This window comes from Pygocentrus nattereri, chromosome 10 (genome assembly GCF_015220715.1).
Source record: "Pygocentrus nattereri isolate fPygNat1 chromosome 10, fPygNat1.pri, whole genome shotgun sequence".
Classification (NCBI taxonomy): domain Eukaryota; kingdom Metazoa; phylum Chordata; class Actinopteri; order Characiformes; family Serrasalmidae; genus Pygocentrus; species Pygocentrus nattereri.
The window spans coordinates 17,433,563-17,455,164 of record NC_051220.1 but is presented as its reverse complement, the minus strand read 5'-3'; the positions used below and the strand labels follow the sequence as shown (position 1 = coordinate 17,455,164).

At 39.2% G+C, this 21,602-nt stretch overlaps 1 protein-coding gene across 1 annotated transcript in view; it reads right to left on the bottom strand.

Moving 5' to 3' along the window:
- chrm5a (cholinergic receptor, muscarinic 5a) overlaps nucleotides 1-21,324 on the bottom strand; it is a 34,425-nt gene extending 13,101 nt beyond the window's left edge. The window contains exon 1 of the mRNA XM_017703287.2: nucleotides 20,501-21,324. The gene's annotated coding sequence lies outside the window, so the exon portion shown is untranslated. The remainder of the gene's footprint in view (nucleotides 1-20,500) is intronic.
- Nucleotides 21,325-21,602: the final 278 nt, after the last annotated feature.

Below are 21,602 nucleotides of genomic sequence, written 5' to 3'. Positions count from 1 at the left end.
GAGCAACGGCCATTTTGTGCAAAAATCACAACCCCGTCACACCCAACCCCGTTACATGTTTGACTGTGAGGTTTACATATCAATGATACATTTAAGCAAAAAATTTGAAAATATCAAAGTCCAATTTGAACCATTCTAGTGGAATGACCCATATGGTGTGTGTGTGTTTGTGTGTGTGTGTGTGTGTGTGTGTGTGTGTGTGTGTGTGTGTGTGTGTGTGTGTGTGTGTGTGTGTGTGTGTGTTCCACTAGTGGCCCTGGACTTCAGGTGTGCTATAGGAGAAAGATGAGTGAGTTTTTAGAGCAAATCTCAAGTCCATCAACAGCTGTTGAGTAGCCATGAATGCACAAAGAAAACAGAGAATGCAGCCGCTGCAACCAATATTCTTAAGATATTCGACTGAAGACTATTAAATCATTTCACATGATAACATCACACAGTTTCTAAACAATGTCAGCATGAATATGTGACAGGAGTTTAACTTATTTGACTGGCAAACTGAAATATTCCTGGACACCGTGACCAGCAAGAAAAAAAAAGATTAAAAATTAGATATTTCCAGAATTGGATTGGAGCTATAAGGCTAGCAAACTAAGTAATGGAATCTAAAAGCTAATGCATCCAATTTTGCATTGTGCGAAGACACCATTGTGCAAAATTATCCCACATTTAATATAAAGGTTATCTGGAAATTTTGGCTTCAGTGACTGCTACTACTCTTTTTTTAGATATGCAGCATACTTTTGTTCATTTTTACAGATGACAGTATCAGGAGGAACATAAGCATGTCTCTTTGAGTCAACGTAACAACTTAACATGGTTTGAAGCAAGTGTGTAAATTAAATTACTGGCCAGACCATGAGCTCACATGCCAGTCTCATTACTAAATATAATGTCTTTGCGTGTGATTAAAAATGAACAGCAGGTCTAATGAGTGTTACAGAACAGTTTCCTGTAATATAAAGCCTGTCCAATAATAACATAGACATTGTTAAATACCTAAACCCAATCTAAAATAAATCTCCTTCTCTGCTAAAACTGCCCAATGCAAATGTGCTTTGCATCATGTTGCTGAGTGATGCTTTTGGCCATTCAAAAGCATCATTCCTTATTCAAAGAGAAGCACATCAGGACAGCGGGTGCGTGCTTACTGACAAGGGAGCTTTATTTCTTTCACTGTGATATACTACTGCTGCAGTCATGCATTGTTTGTCTTTGTTTTCTGTGTGGATGAGATCATTGATATCCTTCTAAAGATTCATCTTCACTTATTAAAGAAGAATTCCAGCATTTGTTCTGCATAATTCCATTGTTAAGATGTGAAAAAAGTCATTCAGAGTGGTCAGATGTGAAAAGTTCATTGTAGAAAAATGTGCCAATTCTCATTTATTTACAGTGGAGGTGACAGGAACCTCCTGCAAACATATTCATTTTATTTGCTATCCTAATTGACTAGTGGATCTTACACATGTCTTCTGAGTTTAGCTATATTTGCCTTATAAAAACCCTGCATGTACATCTCCACCTCTTAGATGTATTTTTAAAAAATAGGTTTTCGGCCAAAACTTATCTCAAAGCTATTGCAAAACAATGTCTCAGACTTTCTGCGAGGGAACTTTTTAGAATTATAAAATTCTTCAGACGTCTGGTTCCTATCACCACCATTGTGAACAATTTTGACTTGGTAAGTTTCTCTAGGATGGAGCATTTCATACCACACTAAACGACTTTGGTTACATCTTCACTGTTTAATTATGCTGTATTTTTTAGGCTGTCATTTACTTCTCCTGTTATACTTTATTCAAGCTGCCATGCAAAATATAGAACTTCTCAGATTATCAAGGTTGTTCTCTAATATGTTTGTTCTCAAGCAAACATATTTGATCCACATGAATCATCTCTGCACCTACAACCCAGAGGCATCCTTGGATAGTCAGACTTTGGAGACTATAAATAACAGATATGGTCTGTGTTACACAGGAGTATTTACAACACAGAGGCCATTATGAGACAGATGAAGGAAGCAGCTTGATGACCCTGTCTGCTTTTGAAAGGAAATGGTTTACAGGCTTTTTAGCAACCAAAATAGAGCAATCTCTGATGGTCCAGCTGACGCTGGTCTACATCAAAAGTAGTCTGCAGCAGAAGCCATCTGTTTGAGGACATACATTCTAATAACATTTAGGAAGTTTTTACACTTGATGTTCTTTTCTGGATCTGAGACCATTTGCTCTAAGAGTTCAGTATACAATGCAGCCCAGAGAACCTGATGTGGTCTGCATCACGTACAAATTCTGTTTGTTCTTGGCAGTGCATGCCAACCAATGAGATTTGTTAAACCTGTCACTACTCCCTGTTTCAAGGTTCGTAAGGCTGAGGAAGGGGATGCTGTGGTCTGTAGAGGAGACAGAAAGTGGAAAACATGCACAGTCTTTTGACTGCCTGCATGATTTACTATTCTGCACTATTCTGGATGCCATGCATCCAGTAAGTTTTTAAGTGTTGGTACTAAAATACATAAAAAACAACACCACAACCACAAAGGGACAAATTTATTAGCTGCATTCCAAAAGTTAGACTGTACTCTGGGGGGGCTGCATTTTTAGACCACTACTTCAAAGGCTGTCCAAATGTTGATGCATTTAAACAGATGTACAGATGTAGTCAACTACTACATATTGTCTAAACTGGCGAGTAAAATGCACAGTAATCAAAAACAGTATAATATTTATATAATATTTCTTTAGATTTGTTTTGTTAAAGATCTGTTTAAATTGAAAGGGGGGTGTGAAATGCATCTGCTTTCAGTGAGCTGAACAGTTTGGCCAAAAAAAAAAAAAGAAAGGGGTCCTGTTTCATCTGGTCTAAAGCTAACACAGCGTTCCACAATAAGAACATCATATCAACAGACAAACATGATGGTGGTAGTGTGATGTTAGGGCCTGGGTAATATGCCATAATTAACCTCTTAAAATCTCAGGCTTATTACATACTAAGGTTTATTATTCAGCAGGGACTTCTATGCAAACTGGTTGAGCTACTGTCAGGTTGGTGTGTAACAAAAGCTGTGAAATGGGTCCTGGCCATTTAAAAGGTTAACAGAACTATGACTTCTGCTCTCTACCAGAAAAGCCTGCAGGAGAATGTCTGGTCATCAGTCTGTGATCTTGTGAAGCTCAAGCACAATACCATTAGGCACAGGGGCAAAGTCCTGGCCTGGTTTTCTGGAGCTGAATATTTTTTTAAAAAGCCCCAAACCTTATGAAGTTCACATTTTATATGTTTCACCCTGAATTAAACATCACTCTCATTATCCATGGTCTAATTCTGGGGCATATTCACCCACTCCTCAAACTCAGAGCGGGGGCCAGGGATGGCAGAGTGCAAGGGAGAAAATACATGCATGCAAAAATCCGTAAATGATCTATAAACTGTAAATATCTCTCTACAACATTATAAAACAATAATTTGAATATATTATAGAAAGTAAACTGTTTATCAAAATAGTAAGTAACTCATTATTTAAAGTACAATAATATTAACATTTGAAGGCAGCCAGGTTAGTAAGGTAAAACTCTAAAGCACAAAAAGAGCATGTAAACAATTTACAGAGCACAAAAATAATGACTCATTTGAAAACCATCCCAAGCTAAGACCGATGACTTCATTAATGAAACCTTGTGGGTTTTTTGGTTTGGTTTTAAGCAAGAAGATATAGAGGAGGTTGTTGATGTGGAGAGAGAGGAAATGTGCAGAGGACTTTTATTTATTTTTTCATTTTATTTATAAGACACACTAATATTCATTCATGAATCACTGCACATTTGGTATTATATCAATGTAAAGTCCACTGCCTAATGGCACAAAAGAAACAAAATGTAAAGGTTTCAGAGCGGCCAAGTCAATGTTCTGACATGAACCCCATTGAGACCTTGATGTCTCATAAGTTTCAAAGTTCTTACATGTCGAGTACTATCAGGATTTGAGAATCAGTCCAGTGCTGTTTTTTCCTCTGTGTGAACCCTAAATATTGTCTTTTCAAATAAGCCCACAATAAAACTGTCAGAGTAGAATCGATTTTTTTTATATCACACTGCACAACATATCTGCATTACACTGTGGTCATCAGTGCCAGTCCTGACAACTTGCTCATTGGTCGACTATTCTGTTTTACATTATGTAAAGCCAGGGGTGGAAAGAGTAGTGAATACCCTTGCTTAAGTAAGAATACTGTTACTGTAGTGATAATTAACTAGTGAAGTAGTTAATTAAGTACTAGTGAAAGTATTAATAACAGAAACCTCTCAGGTAAGAGTGATTAAGTCATTATTAAAAAACTGGATAATTTAATTACTTTTGAATGTCTGCAATTTCCTGAAAATAGTTCTGATTTGACCTGCCGATATCACTGGAAATAATATGAGGTCATGTGACAAACAAAACTGTCAGATCAGATTTTTTTTTTGCATCACCCTCACATGTGTGCGTATCACTCTGGTCATCTGCCAGTGATGACAACTTGATTGGGTCCTTTCCAGATATAGGGCTGTTTACTCTAATGACAGGTTATTAGGGATGTGTGTGGCAAATAAAGTGCTAAAATGTAGCACTGATACTTTATGTAGTGAAACAACTTCAAGTAGATCTTATGATCTTGTATTCCTTTAGCATCTTCATCTGCGAATTTTGACACCATATGGCATATTTCTCAAGATTCACCTTGACTCCCCAAAGCAATGAGAAGTTCATGTGTCCTCATCCGAAATTCAAAAGTTCTTATTTTATGCACAGATTTACCCAAAAGTATATTGCAGATGTCCATCCATCCATTATCTTCCGCTTCTCCGAGTTTCGGGTCGTGGGGGCAGCATCCCAAGCAATGAGGCCCAGACCTCCCCTTCCCCAGCCACTTCCACCAGCTCTCCAAGGGGGATTCCGAGGCGCTCCCAGGCCATCTGGGTGATATAGTCACGCCAGTGTGTCCTGAGTCTTCCCCAGGGTCTCCTCCCAGGTGGACTTGCCTGTGACACCTCCCGAGGGAAGCGTCCAGGAGGCATCCTAACCAGATGCCCGAACCACCTCAGCTGACTCCTCTCGATGTGAAGAAGCAGCGGCTCTACTCCCAGTCCCTCCCGGATGACCGAACTTCTCACCCTATCTCTAAGGGAGAGTCCAGACACCCTGCGGAGGAAACTCATTTCAGCCGCTTGTATTCGCGATCTTATTCTTTCGGTCATTACCCAAAGCTCATGACCATAGGTGAGGGTGGGAACGTAGCTCGACTGGTAAATCGAGAGCCTTGCCTTATGGCTCAGCTCTTTCTTTACCACAACAGACCGGTGAAGAGCCCGCATCACCGCTGACCCAGCACCAATCCACCTGTCAATCTCCCGCTCCCTTGTACCATCACTCGTGAACAAGACCCCGAGATACTTGAACTCCTGCACTTGAGGCAAGAGGCTATCCCTGACACAGAGAGGCTCTCCAAGGGCTCTCCACCCTTTTCCACCTGAGAACCATTGTCTCGGATTTGTAGGTACTGATTCTCATCCTGGCCGCTTCACACTCGGCTGCAAACCGATCCAGCGAAAGCAGAAGTTCGCGGCCTGATGTCCCCAATAGGACCACATCATCTGCAAACACCAGCGATGTGACCCTGAGGTCACCAAACCGGACACCCTCCATCCCCTGACTGCACCTAGAAATTCTATCCATAAAAATTATGAATAGAATCGTTGACAAAGGGCAACCCTGACGGGGTCCAACTCTCACTGGGAACGAGTCTTACTGCCGGCCATGCGAACCAAACTCCTGCTTTGTTTGTACAGGGCCTGAATGGCTCGTGGCATGTACCAAGAGCCATGTACCAAGTACTCCCGAAGCACCTCCCACAGAATACCCCGGGGAACACAGTCGAATGCCTTCTCCAAATTCACAAAGCACATGTGGACTGGTTGGGCAAACTCCCATGAACCCTCCAGAATCCTGGAGAGGGTGAAGAGTTGGTCCAGTGTTCCACAACCAGGACGGAACCCGCACTGCTCCTCCTGGATCCGAAGTTCAACTATAAGCCGGACTCTCTTCTCCAGTACCCCTGCATAGACCTTACCAGGGAGGCTGAGGAGTGTGATTCCCCTGTAGTTGGAACACACCCTCCGGTCCCCTTTTTTAAAAAGAGACACCACCACCCCAGTCTGCCAATCCAGTGGCACCGCCCCGATGTCCACGCAATGTTGAAAAGGCGTGTAAGCCAAGACAGCCCCACAACATCCAGAGCCTTGAGGAACTCAGGGTGGATCTCATCCACCCCTGGAGCCTTGCCACCAAGGAGCTTCTTAACTACCTTAGCGACTTCGGCCTCAGTAATGGACAAGCCTATTCCCATGTCCCCAGACTCTGCCTCCTCACTGGAGAACGTGTCGGTGGGATTGCAGATGTCATGTAAATAAAATGTTTTAATGGCCAATATGTCCTCTTCTACTTTGCAGTTAATGCTGCCTGCAGGATAAGTTGTAACATTTGCACTCACTGCTTTTGGCTGAATTGTTGATAAATGCTGTATGCTTGAAATAAAGTTGTAGCAGAGATGTGCAGGTTGCTTATATAAAAAGTATTAGCCTTGTTCAAATATTTGGCAAAAATCAAAACATGTCAGGTTGTGATCCACTCTGCTACAACCTCAGAGGGGAAGCATCAAGACCAAAAAGTAAAAAAAGTAAAAAACATAACTAACCAATAAAGCATGTAATATGAACGCAGCCATATAACAACAAGTAGTTTGAGAAGGAAATATTAACATACTGATAGATATAAAAGGGGTGTCTCGGGGGTTTAGTGCTGTGAGTGATCTTTCAACGAGAAGTTCTGCTTGTTTTCAGGATGCAGACTAGTTGATGCAGTTGCTGTGCTTCATCTCCTGGCTAGAGGTTCTTTCTTGGCTTTTTGTAAACATTTTAGTTCAAATTCCTTTGTGCTTCAGAAACAGCCTCCTAATGCAGTCACTGACTAATCTCGCAGCTCACTGCTGTACTGCTGTATGTGTGTGAATGTGTATTGTGGAAACAAGCCAAAGGCTTTTTGGCACTGTTCTTGTAGCATGCATGCCTGCAGTCAGTGTACTGAACCATACCTAAGATCTCGCATATCTGGCATTCAGAGACCTATGACAAGGCTTCTGCAGTGCCACCGGGAATATGGAGCGGTTTGAGCATTTTATTAGTCATATAGAATTAATAATAATTTCAGGTGGAGCTAATAATGAGCATTTTAACTAGTTTTGTTATTCAAATATGATTTTTTAAAACAAGATTATTATTATTATTATTATTATTATTATTATTATTATTATTATTATTATTATTATTACAACCCCAATTACAAAAAAGTTGGGACGATGTGTAAAATTTAAATAATTGTAAATAAAAACTGAATATAATAATAATTTGCAAATCTCATAGACCAACATTACACAGACTCACACACATACTGGCATGTATATATACATATATACACACTCACCGGCCACTTTTTTAGGTACACCTGTTCAATTTCTTGTTAACACAAATAGCTAATCAGCCAATCACATGGCCACAACTCATTTCATTTAGGCATGTAGAGGTGGTCAAGACAACTTGCTGAAGTGCAAACTGAGCATCAGAATGGGGAAGAAAGAGGCTTTTAACGTGGCGTGGTTGTTGGTGCCAGACATGCTCATCTGAGTATTTCAGAAACTGCTGATCTACTGAGATTTTCACACACAACCATCTCTAGGGTTTACAGAGAATGGTCCGAAAAAGAGAAAATATCCAGTGAGCGGCAGTTGTGTGGACAAAAATGCTTGTTGATGTGAGAGGTCAGAAGAGAATGGGCAGACTGGTTCAGGATGATAGAAAGGCTACAGTAACTCAAATAACCAACCAATTTCTTGTTAACACAAATAGCTAATCAGGAAGGAATGTTTCCAATGCCTTTTTGAAAGTATGCCACGAAGAATTATGCAGTTCTGAAGGCAAAAGGGGGTCCAACCTTTTACAAGCAAGGTGTACCTCATAAAGTGGCCAGTGAGTGTGAGTGTGTGTGTGTGTGTGTGTGTGTGTGTGTGTGTGTGTGTGTGTGTATATATATATATATATATATATATATATATATATATATATATATATATATATATATATATTATACCTCCACTTTATCAGCTCCACTTACTATATGGGTGCACTTTATAGTTCTACAATTACACACTGTATACTTCTCTGCATACTTTGTTAGCCCCCTCTTACCATGTTTTTCAGTGGTCAGGACCCTCATGGACCTTCACAGAGCAAGTGTTACTTGTGGATCATTCTCACCACTGCAGTAACACTGACGAAGTGGTGGTGTGTTAATGCGTGTTGTGCTGGTATGAGTGGACAGTGAGAGTAGAAACAAGGACAAGGTCATAATGTTATGCCTGATCGGTGTGATCAGTATATAATGGGCGAGGCTAGTAACACCTGGGATAACATAACAACAGTCTGACAACACTTGGACTTTTGTCCAAAAAGCTGGATTTTTTTTTACTTGGCTTTGTTAATTTAAAGTGTATTCACAACATTTTCCTTGTAGTTAAGTTTAAATAACAAAAGTATTAAAAACGAGTAAAAAATGTATACACAATTGAAATAATAATGAGAGATGTATTGACTAGATTTAATATGATTTCACTTGCCAAGATATCATTTTTACAGTGTATAAAATGATACTCCCTGCACATCCATAATGAAGGTGATTTTCTCCTTAAGGGAGCAGAGAAACAGTTTGAATTGAATTTAGTTGTCACCTACTAATGGATCATATAACTGCTCGGGTGTAATTCAAGCTGTAATGAATGGAACTCCTCTTGTTTCTACACTGAAACTGTAGCTGATTAAATCAGTGACACAGCATACTCTGGTAGTATCTCTCTCTTAGGTTTATTTACATCAGACAGCTTTACAATCTAGTTTTGAAGCATGAAGCACTGCTACCTTAGTACACAACTACAGTTATGATGAAATGGATTGGAACCTTGAACAGTTTTATATGATCTATAATCTATATATCACTGTAGTTCTGAGCATAAATATTTGACACAAAGTGAAAATAAAAAACATCCAATTTAAACATTAATTTGTGAATTTAAAAGACTAAAGGCTTTGGACTTAAAAGGAACCAAGTATTTGAGTTTTCTGGATTTTAAACAGCTTAGACTAATTTTCTCTTGTTGTATTGTTTGGTTAACTACATTATATTGTGCAACATGTAAATTTGTTGTAAAATCTGTTGTAAAGTTGTAATTTCTTTTTCTCTATAATTTTCATTATAAAAAGTGAAAGGACTGATCTATCCATCCAACAGAGCGACTGTTTACTTGCAGGTTTAGACAGAACTGGTCCTGAAGCAAAAATTGCTGTGTGTCTTTGATAGGGTTGCATGTACTTCTGTAATGAGTTAACCAATAGACCAGTTTTTAAATTAATAAGCTAATCTTACAAGCAGAAGATGTTGCATGAATGCTTTTATTTTCTTCAAATATTTGTGTGTATGCAATGTTCTGTATTGTACTTGTTACTTACGCCAATGGAGACAGTGCTTAGGGGCCTTTGACTGCAGGAGGCCTCAAACCACAAGGACTGAGAACCAAAAGGTCCAGTTGGTGCAATAAAACAGTAGAAGTCATAATATCCGTAAGTACCTGCCTGTAGTTTATTATGATCTGTCACAATGGCCCAGTGCGTATGAATGTTACAGAGCATTATAGAGTGCTTTTTAAAGTAAACAATGCATCAACAATACAAATCTACATTGACATTTTCATATTCAGCATTGTTGAGCAGTCACTACAGCTGTAGTCTTCAAATATGTATTCTATTACAGGTTTCATGGCTCTGTTTGTTCAAAAATCAGCCTTAACTTCCAGATGACACCACTTAGTTTTATATAGATCAAACTAGTAGACTGTAATCCAGAAAACTATGTCAGTGGATGAAAAATTCTGTACAAAAGCCATTTCATGTGTGTAAGATTGTATTTTAATAATGTGGATAAAAATTTAACAACAGTTTCTGTAACAAGGCTATATATCAGATCAGAAAGCAAATGTATTCACATATTTTTATAGATTTTAAAATTTTATTTACTATTTCCAGTCAGTTTTTGTTGAATACCTCTTGATATGGACACTACTGTGGAATCATACCTGCTTCTTGAAAGATGTTGATCATGTCCAGTCTCCCTATAACACGATTCTACCAAGCTTGCAGGACAAAGGCTAGCACACATTTCCACCAAAGTCATTTTCACACATGAACCCAGTAGATGTCAGAATAAGATCCAGACATTATCCGGAGTAACCCTTTTACACAGATTTTCTCACTACAGCGCATATTCTAGGTGGTTTATGCAAAGGGCAATGTCTGTGTCATGTGTGGGGGCCCAGCATGAAGCAATGAGGCTTTTTGCATTGATATTAATACTACATGTATTTGGATGCATCTGCAATATCAAGGAAAGTGGGTAAAGAATATTCAGGGAAGCAGAAAAGACCACAAAGCAGCTACACGTTGTGCACAAAGATCCCATACACCCATTGTAAATTCTCTGGAAATGTAACCGCTCTATTCACACATGGGTTCACTCAGAATTTATTCAGATTTTGCACTAGGAGGCTGGCCGGGATAAAGTCCAGGTAATGTCTGATACAACCGATTCAGACATTTGTGGTCACACATACAGCTCCTCTGGGTAATGTCTGGAAAAGTTCTGGGTCATTGTGCAGGTCTGAAAGTGGCACAAGATGCATGAAGGTCCACCACATCTTTCCAAACTACTGATATCACAACATCATCGGCCAGCTTAACATGTTTTGAGGAAAACACTAAATATCAATTCTGTTATGTCAGAAAAGAGATGCCTGTGTTGGCTAACATTGCACTGAGTGATGCGAGAGAGGCCCACCTGAAGAGAGAGAGGCCAAACTGATGGGTGGCTGTGGCATCACTGGAAATCTCTCATACCTCTAAAGGAAATTGTCTCTAATATTCATTCCATGTGTGAGTATGCATCCAACCAAGTATGCATCTTAGCTAAAGCTCATGACACTCATAACAATGGTTGGTTTGAGGGATGGCCTATCTTGATGGTCATATAACCTAAGTGGTTAAACCAGAAACATGTCTAACACAGTACACAAACAAAAACACTTCAAGCTACATAGACATGTTTTCATACATTGTTGTGTTCTAAAATGTTACAACACAAGTCATAACGCAACACATATTACTGCAAGGGGTGCTACAGCAACAGCCAAGCCTGGCCAAGTTGTCTTGTACTGCCAACATGCTTTTTCCCAGTCAACTGCCATAGCAGATGAGCATTTGGATGAGTCTGTCGAAAAAATGGTTTGCTTGCATAAATGTGTTCGATATTTTTTAATTGAATAAAAAAGTAAATCAGCTCACGCTCGTCTGCCGTCCCTATATTTGGTAGCTGCGGATGTTGGAATAATAGTAGATCCTATTCTGATTTTTCCTCTATTGCCCCATTGAGTACTGAGTGTTTTAAAAGCCATGGTAAAACTGCACTGGCCAAGCATTTTTATTTGTGTTCACAAACTTGCAAATTATGTTTTTGGCTTTACTGCTGACAGACTTACTGACTAACTAGAGAGGGGGGCCATCAAACCCAATCAGATACCAATTTATTCAATTCCTGTCATCTTTGCGGAACCCATAGCGTCTGGTACTGAGACTAATCAATATCTATTTGTTAGACAAAAGACCAGCCAGAGAATCTTTAATTTCGCTTCAGTGGATTTCAATATGAAATAATGCAAATAGTTTAGTTTTTTACAGCATTCCACCTTCAAAACCTCAGAGAAAAGCACTAATAATAGCAATAAATATAATTAAAGTTGCCAATTGTTGCTCCTTTCTGTTCAGTCTATGCTGTTGAACCTCCACTTTGATGCTAATACATTATGAGGTATTTTACACCTCTAGTGGTTACACACCTGGGAACATCTTATTGCCATGTAAGATTAGCTGGAAGTCTGAGAACATAATGACCGTAATTTGCACTCATGGGATATAATAGATCATTTGCTTGATATGATAGCAGTTGGGAAATGACTATAATCTCTTTTAGACAACCATGCCTTACTGATTCCATAGAAGAGAAAATTATATTTTATGCTTTAATAATTTCAAGCCTAAGTCTGTTTTTTCAGTTTGTGTCAGATATCACAAAGGGTATGCAATTGGCTTGTACAAATCTATGACTGCTTTGTCATTATTATCTTCATTGGCAGTTTTAGGAGACCCAAATTAAGCCTAGTCTTGGACTAACATTCATTTGGAATCAAGGCCTAGGATTAATCCCTGCCTGGGAAACTGACAGCACAGCTGACTTTAAGTGGGTTAAGTAGGTCTTAATGAGAAAAGATTTAGTCTACACCTGACCCAGGCCACCCTTTTCTGCTTTTGCATAGTCACTGACTGTTATGAGGGCAGAGTGGACGTCCAAGGAGTTTACTGTCCTTTGAACATTCAAAGAAATCCTTGCAGGTCTAGTACTGCTGTAGTCCTCCAGGGCTGCAGTTAGCCCCCCTTTGGGAGACTTGCTTTTTGGGGCATGATTATCTGGTGGGGAAAAATAAGAAATAGCTCAAAAATTGTTTGCTTGAGTGAAAATAATGATAGAAAACAGTGTGAATATTCTCTTTTTAACTGGCCTGTATATTTAAAAGATGAACATATTCATGAAACTGTTAAAATGTTAATGCCTAATTTGCATGATTTACAGCTCATAAATCAAACACAGTGCTTGCTGTTAACAAGAAATGTCTCCATGGAACAAAAAATATAGGGGCTGTACAAAATAATACAAATACCACAAGAAATACTCACTAGCCATTTCATCAAGAACACCTACCATAGAGGTGCATTTTGTAGGTTTACAATTTCTAACTGTAGCCCACCTGTGATGTACAACAGCAGTGACCCTTTCCTCTAAATGGACAAATCGACCCAAGCTATACAGTGGCATGTAGCAGTGGCTGGACTCTTTTTGCTGACACAATCTGATCACCTCCTGCCTTGACATTCTCAGCCACCTGAGGAACAGCTGGTCTTCTGTTTATCCTTACATATTACGCTAATGCATGAGCATCATGCTCACTGAGTGTACACTTTCGACCACAATTTCCAACCCTGTTTGCTGAAGACTTTCCTATATATCTAAGTGCTGATGTCACCGTAGTCACAGTTCTAGGAAGTTAAACAATGTTTCACTCATTGAAAAGGTGAAGATTTGTTAAAAGCAAGGCTCAGTGATGAATCTTTTACAGGCATTAAAGACGCAAAAGAGCTTAGAACAGAGTAAAAAGGAGTATTGAATCCTGTTTTTCATCAAAGAAATATTCCAGCGACTTCAAGCTATTCATGCCTCTAACATACAATGCGACTGTAGGAAAAGTCACAGAATCTGTGCGTTTGAAAGACTTTTCATTGTATTCTTATTCAAATACACAATGAAAACCTGCCTGTGTTAAATTCTGGCATGTTTACGACTGCTCTCAGTTGGAACATGCTCTTTTAGCCTTAACATACAATGCTTAGCCTTACTCCCCAAGGACACAATCCCTTCAGGGGGTACAAGAAGACAGATCCAGAAGTGGAGGAGGGGAGAGGAAAAGAGAAAATACAGTTGAGAAGAGCAGCAGAGGGGAAAATGATAAGAAGAAGGGAACAGAAAAGTAGATGAAAAGAATGTGCAAAAACGAAGAAAATGCCAAGAGAAATGTGTGTGTGTGGGGGGGGGGCAATAAGGGCATAGAACAGATTCAATTCTGCTGTGATTCTGAGGTTGAGAGAGATGAACAAATAGGAGGTTACTATGTAGGTATGTATCCATATATACATCTATATATCAATAAGCCATATATGTATCAATAAGCCAAAACAACACACTCCCTAATATGATCTTGGAGTCTGCAAGACCTCTGAAGGTGCCCTGCGGTATCTGCATCAGATCTTCTGCATCCTGTAGATCTTTTGAGTCCTGTAAATTGTGAAGTTGAGCCTCTGTGAATCGGACTTGTTGTTCCAGCATGTCTCACAGATGCTCAAAGAACTCTTTGTCATGTTCTTCAAACAATTCCCAGAACAAGGCCACAGCCATTGGGTAGTAACACTTGCAATGATTTTTAGGTAGGTGGCACATGCCAAATCGATGTCCACATGAATGCCTGGACTCAGAGTTTCTCAGTAGAACATTGCCCAGAGTGTTAGGCTCCATCAGACTACGTCGGTCTCTCACTACATTAGTTGTCAGACCAAAATGCCCAGCAAGATCTAGTTTGTGTACATCTAGGAGCTGTTACAACTACATGGACTGCTAACTATAATCAACTGGGAGAGGAGATGAAGAAAGAAGCTGGACAAAGCAGCTCTGCTGTGATGACGCAGCTGATTAGTTGGTCATTCACTGCTGTGTTGTATTGTGATGCTTTCCACAGTACAAATGGAATGTGGTGTCCTTGGTTTGGTTGTGTTGTTGGAGCCTGCGACCAGTTCTTAGTATTGTCCATTTATCACCGAATCACCCAAGGCTTATGTTAATGCCGGATGTAAGTGGAACATATTAGACATTTTATCAGGTACACCTACCATACAGGATCGTTTTTCAGATTCATAACTGACCTATATACATGCCCACAAAGCATGAGCAGTCTTTTAGTCCACATTTTCAGTGTACTGCTGAATGATTAATGCCATTCCTTATCAACAAAAAAAGCAAATGCATGCACACACGCACTCAGGGTCAAACTATTTTATCAGATCAAAGAAGCAAAAGTGCTTCAATTGAAATGTGTACTCACTTCACTCTCTCCATCATCTTTTGTGAAGTGTTATCTTTCTCTCCTCCGCTCCCATTTCTATCTGCTCAACTTTCCTCCATGACATCTTTCTGTGTCTCTCCTTTGCCCTCTGTGGTCCTCCTCTCTGTCACCTCTGTTACATTACACTCATAACACATCTAACTAGAGCATAATTTGTCTTTGAATTTTTGTTTGAAAATGTATTTCAGTAATGTTGTCTAAGGTTAAACTCTCACCTAAGCCATTTACTGTTATAAGAGTGCTAAGAACCAGGTTTGTTTCACAGGAGAGAGAATCCTGATTTCTTTCTTTTGCCACAGCTAGCTTGGATAATGTTTTAATGGCCATGTTCATTAGCAAGAGAGCTAGTGTTAGCTAGTGTTTAACCAAGTTGCCTAGCTATGTGTAGTAGTAGTAGCAGGCAGCTAATATTGGTAAAATTACTGCCAGTAGTACTGCAAGGGTAAACTAAGCTTACTCTAAGATATTATATAGATATAATATTTTCTCTAGCGAGTTCAGACAAGACCAGATGACTAACATTGCTGAATGTATTCAAATTGCCACATATTTAAATTTTTTTTTTTACTAAATTACTTTAAACCTTCGTGCTTAGTGTGGAGGGGTCTCAGGTGTGACCCCTGATGATTATTGCAGGTGCGGCGGTGTAAACTTTTAAAGTGACAGTAGTGTTAAAAGAACAGAGCATTGTTTAAATAATAATCCTGAGACGGATGGTTGCACATCACGCAAATGCTGATTGGCTGGGAAGAAGGAAAAATGCAAGACTTTCCTCTACATCCATATGACATAAACCTATATCCATATAACACAGACTTTTATCTATTCATCCATATTCAACTCGTCAGTCTTCAGATCTTTATCCTCCTAAATTTCTCACAATGTTGTTCTTCTGTAAAAGATACTTTCTGTAGTTGTTTATCTATTGTTTTATTTGCCTCATTTATTGTGATGTTTATTATTGCTATGGGTCAGGAGTTAATATGGTTGTTTAAATCTATCATTTAATAAACATATGTATTTATATTTCATATATGCGTTTTAATGTGTTATGTCGATGGTAATATTTAAGTTATTTGAGGTTTGTTTTATGTGATCATTATGTTGTATATTATTTAGCATTTTTCATGGTATTGTGTAATTTTATTGTTATTTAGGTGGAGGCTTTATACAAGGCTATTAAGGTTTTTTTTATCACTCCCTGCATCGTACATTATTTTAGTCTGTTTGTGTATATTTTAAATTGTGCAAAATAAACTAAACTAAGCTAAACGAAAACTACATTATGGTGTGGACACTGCCTAGTACACATTACGTGCAAGAATGCTGACAGACAACTATGCAAACCGCAAAATCTACGCATGAGACTGGCACATAATCACAGATACATAATCACAGATGTATAATTCAGCCTTTAGGCTGTCTGTCCAACTCCTGAAGTTCTAACCTGTGGGAGAGCATATTTGGCTGTAACTACCTTGATAACATAGGAAAGAAATCTGATTGGACAATTTTCAATTTCAAGATTTTAACCTTTTTGTTTACAGAAATGATTTAGGAACTTTACTAACCTATTGAGTTCAAATACAGCAAATATGATGATTTTACTAAATAAAAATAAGCTATATATTTCAGTTATGTATTTTTCAAGTTGCTTGAAATCACAATGCCTTGTCTGAAGGCCTAGAATGCCCTGAGAGTCCCCCACTGGTCCACCCAGATAATATCTGGTCAATTTTGGTTCCTGTCTATTGATTCACAAGGTAGAGACAAGGTAGAAGGTAGAGCGTTGATGGACAACTGCTGAAAAGGTTAGCAGCAATAGATGGGCTACAGTCAGTGCCTGTAAATTTTTAAACAGGGACAGGGGAAGGTGATTTGTGCAAAAATTTTAAGTGCCACTTATGTGTCATAAGCTGTGACATTATGCAAAAACGATACACCACATTTTATGTTCTTTTGTGTTTTTTGGATAATTTACATCAATTAAAACATAATATAATGTACCATAATGTGACAAGACACACCAGTATACACTGACACATCAGATTAAACAGCCCAGCACACACTTAGGGGGATGTAATGATTTAAAAAATCACTCACTAATGTTCAAAACGTGGAATATTATCATATTACATGATTTTTTAAGCTTAATATAGAATATAGAGCGCTAATTTAGTGATACAACCCTGAAGCAACCAACAGCTGATGGGAGAAGCGAATCAGCTCAGTGTAATAAAACTGCAAAGTTAAATTATCCAGTGTGTGGCTGCAGAAGATTCCTGAAAACCAGGAAATTAAACCACATGAAAATACAAACTCTGCTATAAACGAAGGTCTAATACATTCCATTTATTTTAAAGTTAAAATAGTTTTCAGCAGTTGCACAATCTGGGGGTGCTCTAGCCCCCACACAGCCCCCATTCCTGCATTCATGCCCACAAAGTACACCTGTGTAGATGGTGTACCTGACAAAGTGATCACTGAGTGTAACTACATAAACTGGCAGCTTAGTGTAGAACACCATGAAAGGCCATTAATGGAATCAGCTGAGCAGTTTCAATGCACTATGTTCATTAAGCAGGCACATTAGCCATGTCCTGTACAGTTCCACACACAGTAGGAGTGCAGAAGCCCTTTGATCTGGCATTTTTCCCCGGATGCAGCTGCTAAAGGTCTGATTTTGGATAAATGCTATCAGATCTACCCCAAAGTGTGAGGTAGCGATGCTGCCTTCACGCTCTCACAGTGCTGCTGAGAGCCAAGCAGCAGTGAGAATTTGTTAATTAACATTTTTCTGTACCCATCAAAGCAGATGTTGTATGGAAGTGTAATCCGTTAAAGGAGGTGCGCAGACTGTGGGGAGAGGAGAGAAAGCAGTAAGCCTTTCATTTAGGCTTCATGGACAATTCCAAACATGGTCACTGTGGAATAAGCACAGAAAAGGTTTTCTACGTCAGTTCACAGAACCCATCCCAAATTATTACGCAGCAGGATTAGCTGCTTAAAGCCAGATTAGAACTCAGTCTTAAGTAAACTTATATGAAAAGACAGAGGGAGGTAGTTTTATGAGGCTAATGTATTGTAGGATTGATTGAATTTGTCTGTCCATGTGCATTAAAATTTGCCAAATCAAGAGTAAAATTACTGGAAAAGGGATGAGGTTTCTGCAGGTGGACTAGATGTCTACTTGTGTGGTTGTAGAACCTGCTGCTTTATTTTGATGGATTTACTATTGTTATGTTTTTGACAACAGCACTGCAAGATGGATCAGATAAAAAAGCAACAGCAGTGACACATAAAAACATAAAAATATATAAAAACTAGCAATACAATGATTTTTGTCCCACTATGTCAAGTGTATGAATGGTTTAAATCGGTATAAGATTAGTTTAACAATTATTAATAGATCATAAACACATTAGAGGTCATTAATATGCAGTCATGACACATAAATAAAAAAGGCACCAGTGATCAGTTGTTTCTGAAAGAGTGAGCTCATATTCATGTGGGGTTGTTTGTCTGACAAACTGAAAATATGTCAACATATTAAAACTAGTTTTGCTGCCTTTAAGCAACTAGTTCATGTAAAATGGACAAACATGACTGAAGCACATTTCAGTGATTTTTATTTTTTTATTCCAGAATAACCTCAATATATTGCACCGAATGGTTGTTCCATCACCACTTGAACTTCATGCTGATGTAACAGCATGTGTACTGAATCTACTCCATTTAATTGAATGAAAATGTGTGGCATTATTTGAAAAGCACTGGTCAAATTATATATATGTTTGCGGGTCATTGTTCTAAAGCATTTAAGATATGCTCAGAAAAAGTATTGTGTAACAATATAATGCAGTTTGTCACAGTAACAATAAATGATCAAATTGTAAATCACTATGAAGTGGTCATTTCAGGAAATGGTCAAGCTGTTAGCACTTCTAAAGCAAAAGAACTAATGCAGGTAAAGAAGAAGCAAGTCTGTGTTACGCAGTCAGAATGTAGCTGTAGCCACCAGAGCCAGAAATACATCTTAAGCCAGAGTGATGAGGTGCTGTGGTGTTCAGGATCCCTCATGCATCCTTAGTTAATTAGTATTGTCATTGATGATTTTATTAGTGATCTAGTAATATTCCAGTTATTAGTTATTAGTAAGGTCAAACAATAAAAATTGACTACATTAAACAATGAAAAAAACATGAACAGATTCGCAAAGGTTCCAAAATACATGGAAAATGCTAAAGTAATAAACCTTTAAAATATTTACAACCCTGTACAAAAGTCAGATACCACCATTTATTTCATTTCCAGCCAAATCAGTCATTAAACTCATTTTTCAGGATATACTATATTGATGAGGAGATTAAATACAAGATAGCACTGCATTAGGAAGGGAAAAATCGAGGGAAAAGAAGTGAAAATACAGGAGTTTCAGAAACAGGAGTTTATATCAAGAAAGTGGGACTCCTAACAACCATGCAAGATCTGAGCGCAAAACAGCACTTAAAGCTTTCATTGTTCAGAAAATTCAAGCTCAGGGTCAGATCTAAAAAAATCAGATATTTCTGTCCTTCCACTGTGAGTAGACAACTCAACATTCTGAGTCTGACAGGATGTGTAGCTGTCAAGAAACCATTCACACGTCAAATAAAGAAGCTGCCGGTGCTCTCAGAACAATGGACTGACCACCCCAGGGTCCAGCCTCAACATCACTGAATGTGTTCAGGATTTTTTGGGTCATGAGAAGCAAAGAATGCAACCAACTTCTACAAGGTGGACAAATTAAATACTGACACAGAAAAAATTAATAGCTTGTTTTGATTGGAAAATAAATAAACAAAGGTAGTCTCTGACTTTTGTTCAGGATTGTAAACAATATGTGGCAAAAAGCCGTATAAATGGGCGTGCCCATCAAGCTCTGATTCTTACTGAAAAAAAGCATTATCATTCAAACTGCCAAATAATCACAGAGGTTTAATCAAGAAGGCAAATTGTTTTTTAACTGAGCAATCAAATGAAATTGAGTTATCATGGCAGCCCTGTTAGTGAGTGATTCACACCATGCTTCACCACCTTCAAGCTTAGGGAAAAAGATGCATTTGAGCTGTTTATGTTTGTTTTTTTTTTTCTTACAGTGCACTGGCCTTGATCAGAAGTAATCTAATAGTAAACTTTTTAACCTTATGACCTGAATGTTTTTTGCAGAAGTTGTAAGAAGTTGTCTGAATGGACAGAATGCTGCTCTCTCTCTCTCTCTCTCTCTCTCGACCTCCATCTCTGCACATTTAAATCTGCGTCCTTTCTCTAAGGCGGCAGGCAGCATTAAAAATATATGTTCAGACCTCTTAGACAAAGACGCTTGCATGAATGTAGCATACTCTGCCTATTTCTGTCAATGTCATACTTGGCTGCTTGTACCATCTCAAGAATGAACCTCCACTTGACAGAACACTCCAGACACAAGATGACCTTTTCACACCACTCACCCTATACTCATCTTCCCCACTGCTGGAGAAATAAGATCAGCAAACACTTCCACCCAAACATACTTCTTTTTGCTGCTAAGTACAGCTTACTTACATGTCAAACTCTGTACTGGAGATCACTGCTAGAGACCCATCCTCCTTTTGGCAGGGTTTGTGAGAATCTGCGCTCTTCACGTCCGTCTTCACGCCTCTGAACTGGACAGAAAGTGCAATGGAAAAAAGAACAGACATTTTGATGGAGTGTGGGATTAGAAATCCTCCAGATCTGAGCACTCTGAACGGGAAAAAACCCTCCAAAAAGCTGAATCCGTCCTAAAAATGATGAGTCTTAAATAGAAACCTCTGGCTGAACCCTCTGAGTGCAACTTTTGTTCAGGTTTGACACAGACATCTACCATCTATCCAAAGCATCAACGTCACTACTAGAGGACACAGCTTCAGCAGGTAACTGGAGGTTCCTCATGGATGGATCTTCTCAGAGATCAGGTCATGACATAGAAGTGGCTTAGGTAACTTTCCCTGCGCGGATGCACCAGTGTTATAGAGTGGTCCCTTGCCTGCCTGGGCAGGGGATGCTGAGCAGCAGCTGATGGAGTGAGGGGAAGAGTGAGGAGCACTTTTGTTCCCCGCTGATGCAGTTACGGCTGCCGTTGCCGCTGTCCTCTCTGGTGGACACAGATGCGCTGGGCGCTGCCGGCTGGGAGGGATTCCCACAGGGCTGGATGCCTCATCACGTTTCAGAACAGTGAGCATGCAGCCGCGGCGCAAGAGAGTGGAAGAAGAAAAAGAGAGTGAGACAGAGACAGGGTGTAAGGGGTGGGAGGAAGAGAGCATGCACACACAAGAGAGAGAGAGACAGAGTGAGAGAGAAAGAGAGTGAGAGAGAGAGAGGGAAGGGTGCTGGTTCCGTAAGGATGAGGAGAGAACAGGTAAAAGAGCAAGTGGACGATAGGGTTAGAGAGAGAGAGAAGAAAGAGAGAGAGAGAGAGAGAGAGAGAGAGAGAGAGAGAGAGAGAGAGAGACAGAGAGAGAGAGAGATAGAGACAGGGAGAGAGAGAGAGATCGTGATGAAGTGAGAGAGAGAGAGAGAGAGAGAGAGAGAAAGATGGGGAAAGACAAATAGAGACAGAGAGACAGAGAGAGAGAAATAATGAGATAACAGACAAAAGGCAGTTGCTGCTTCAGACTACTGTCAG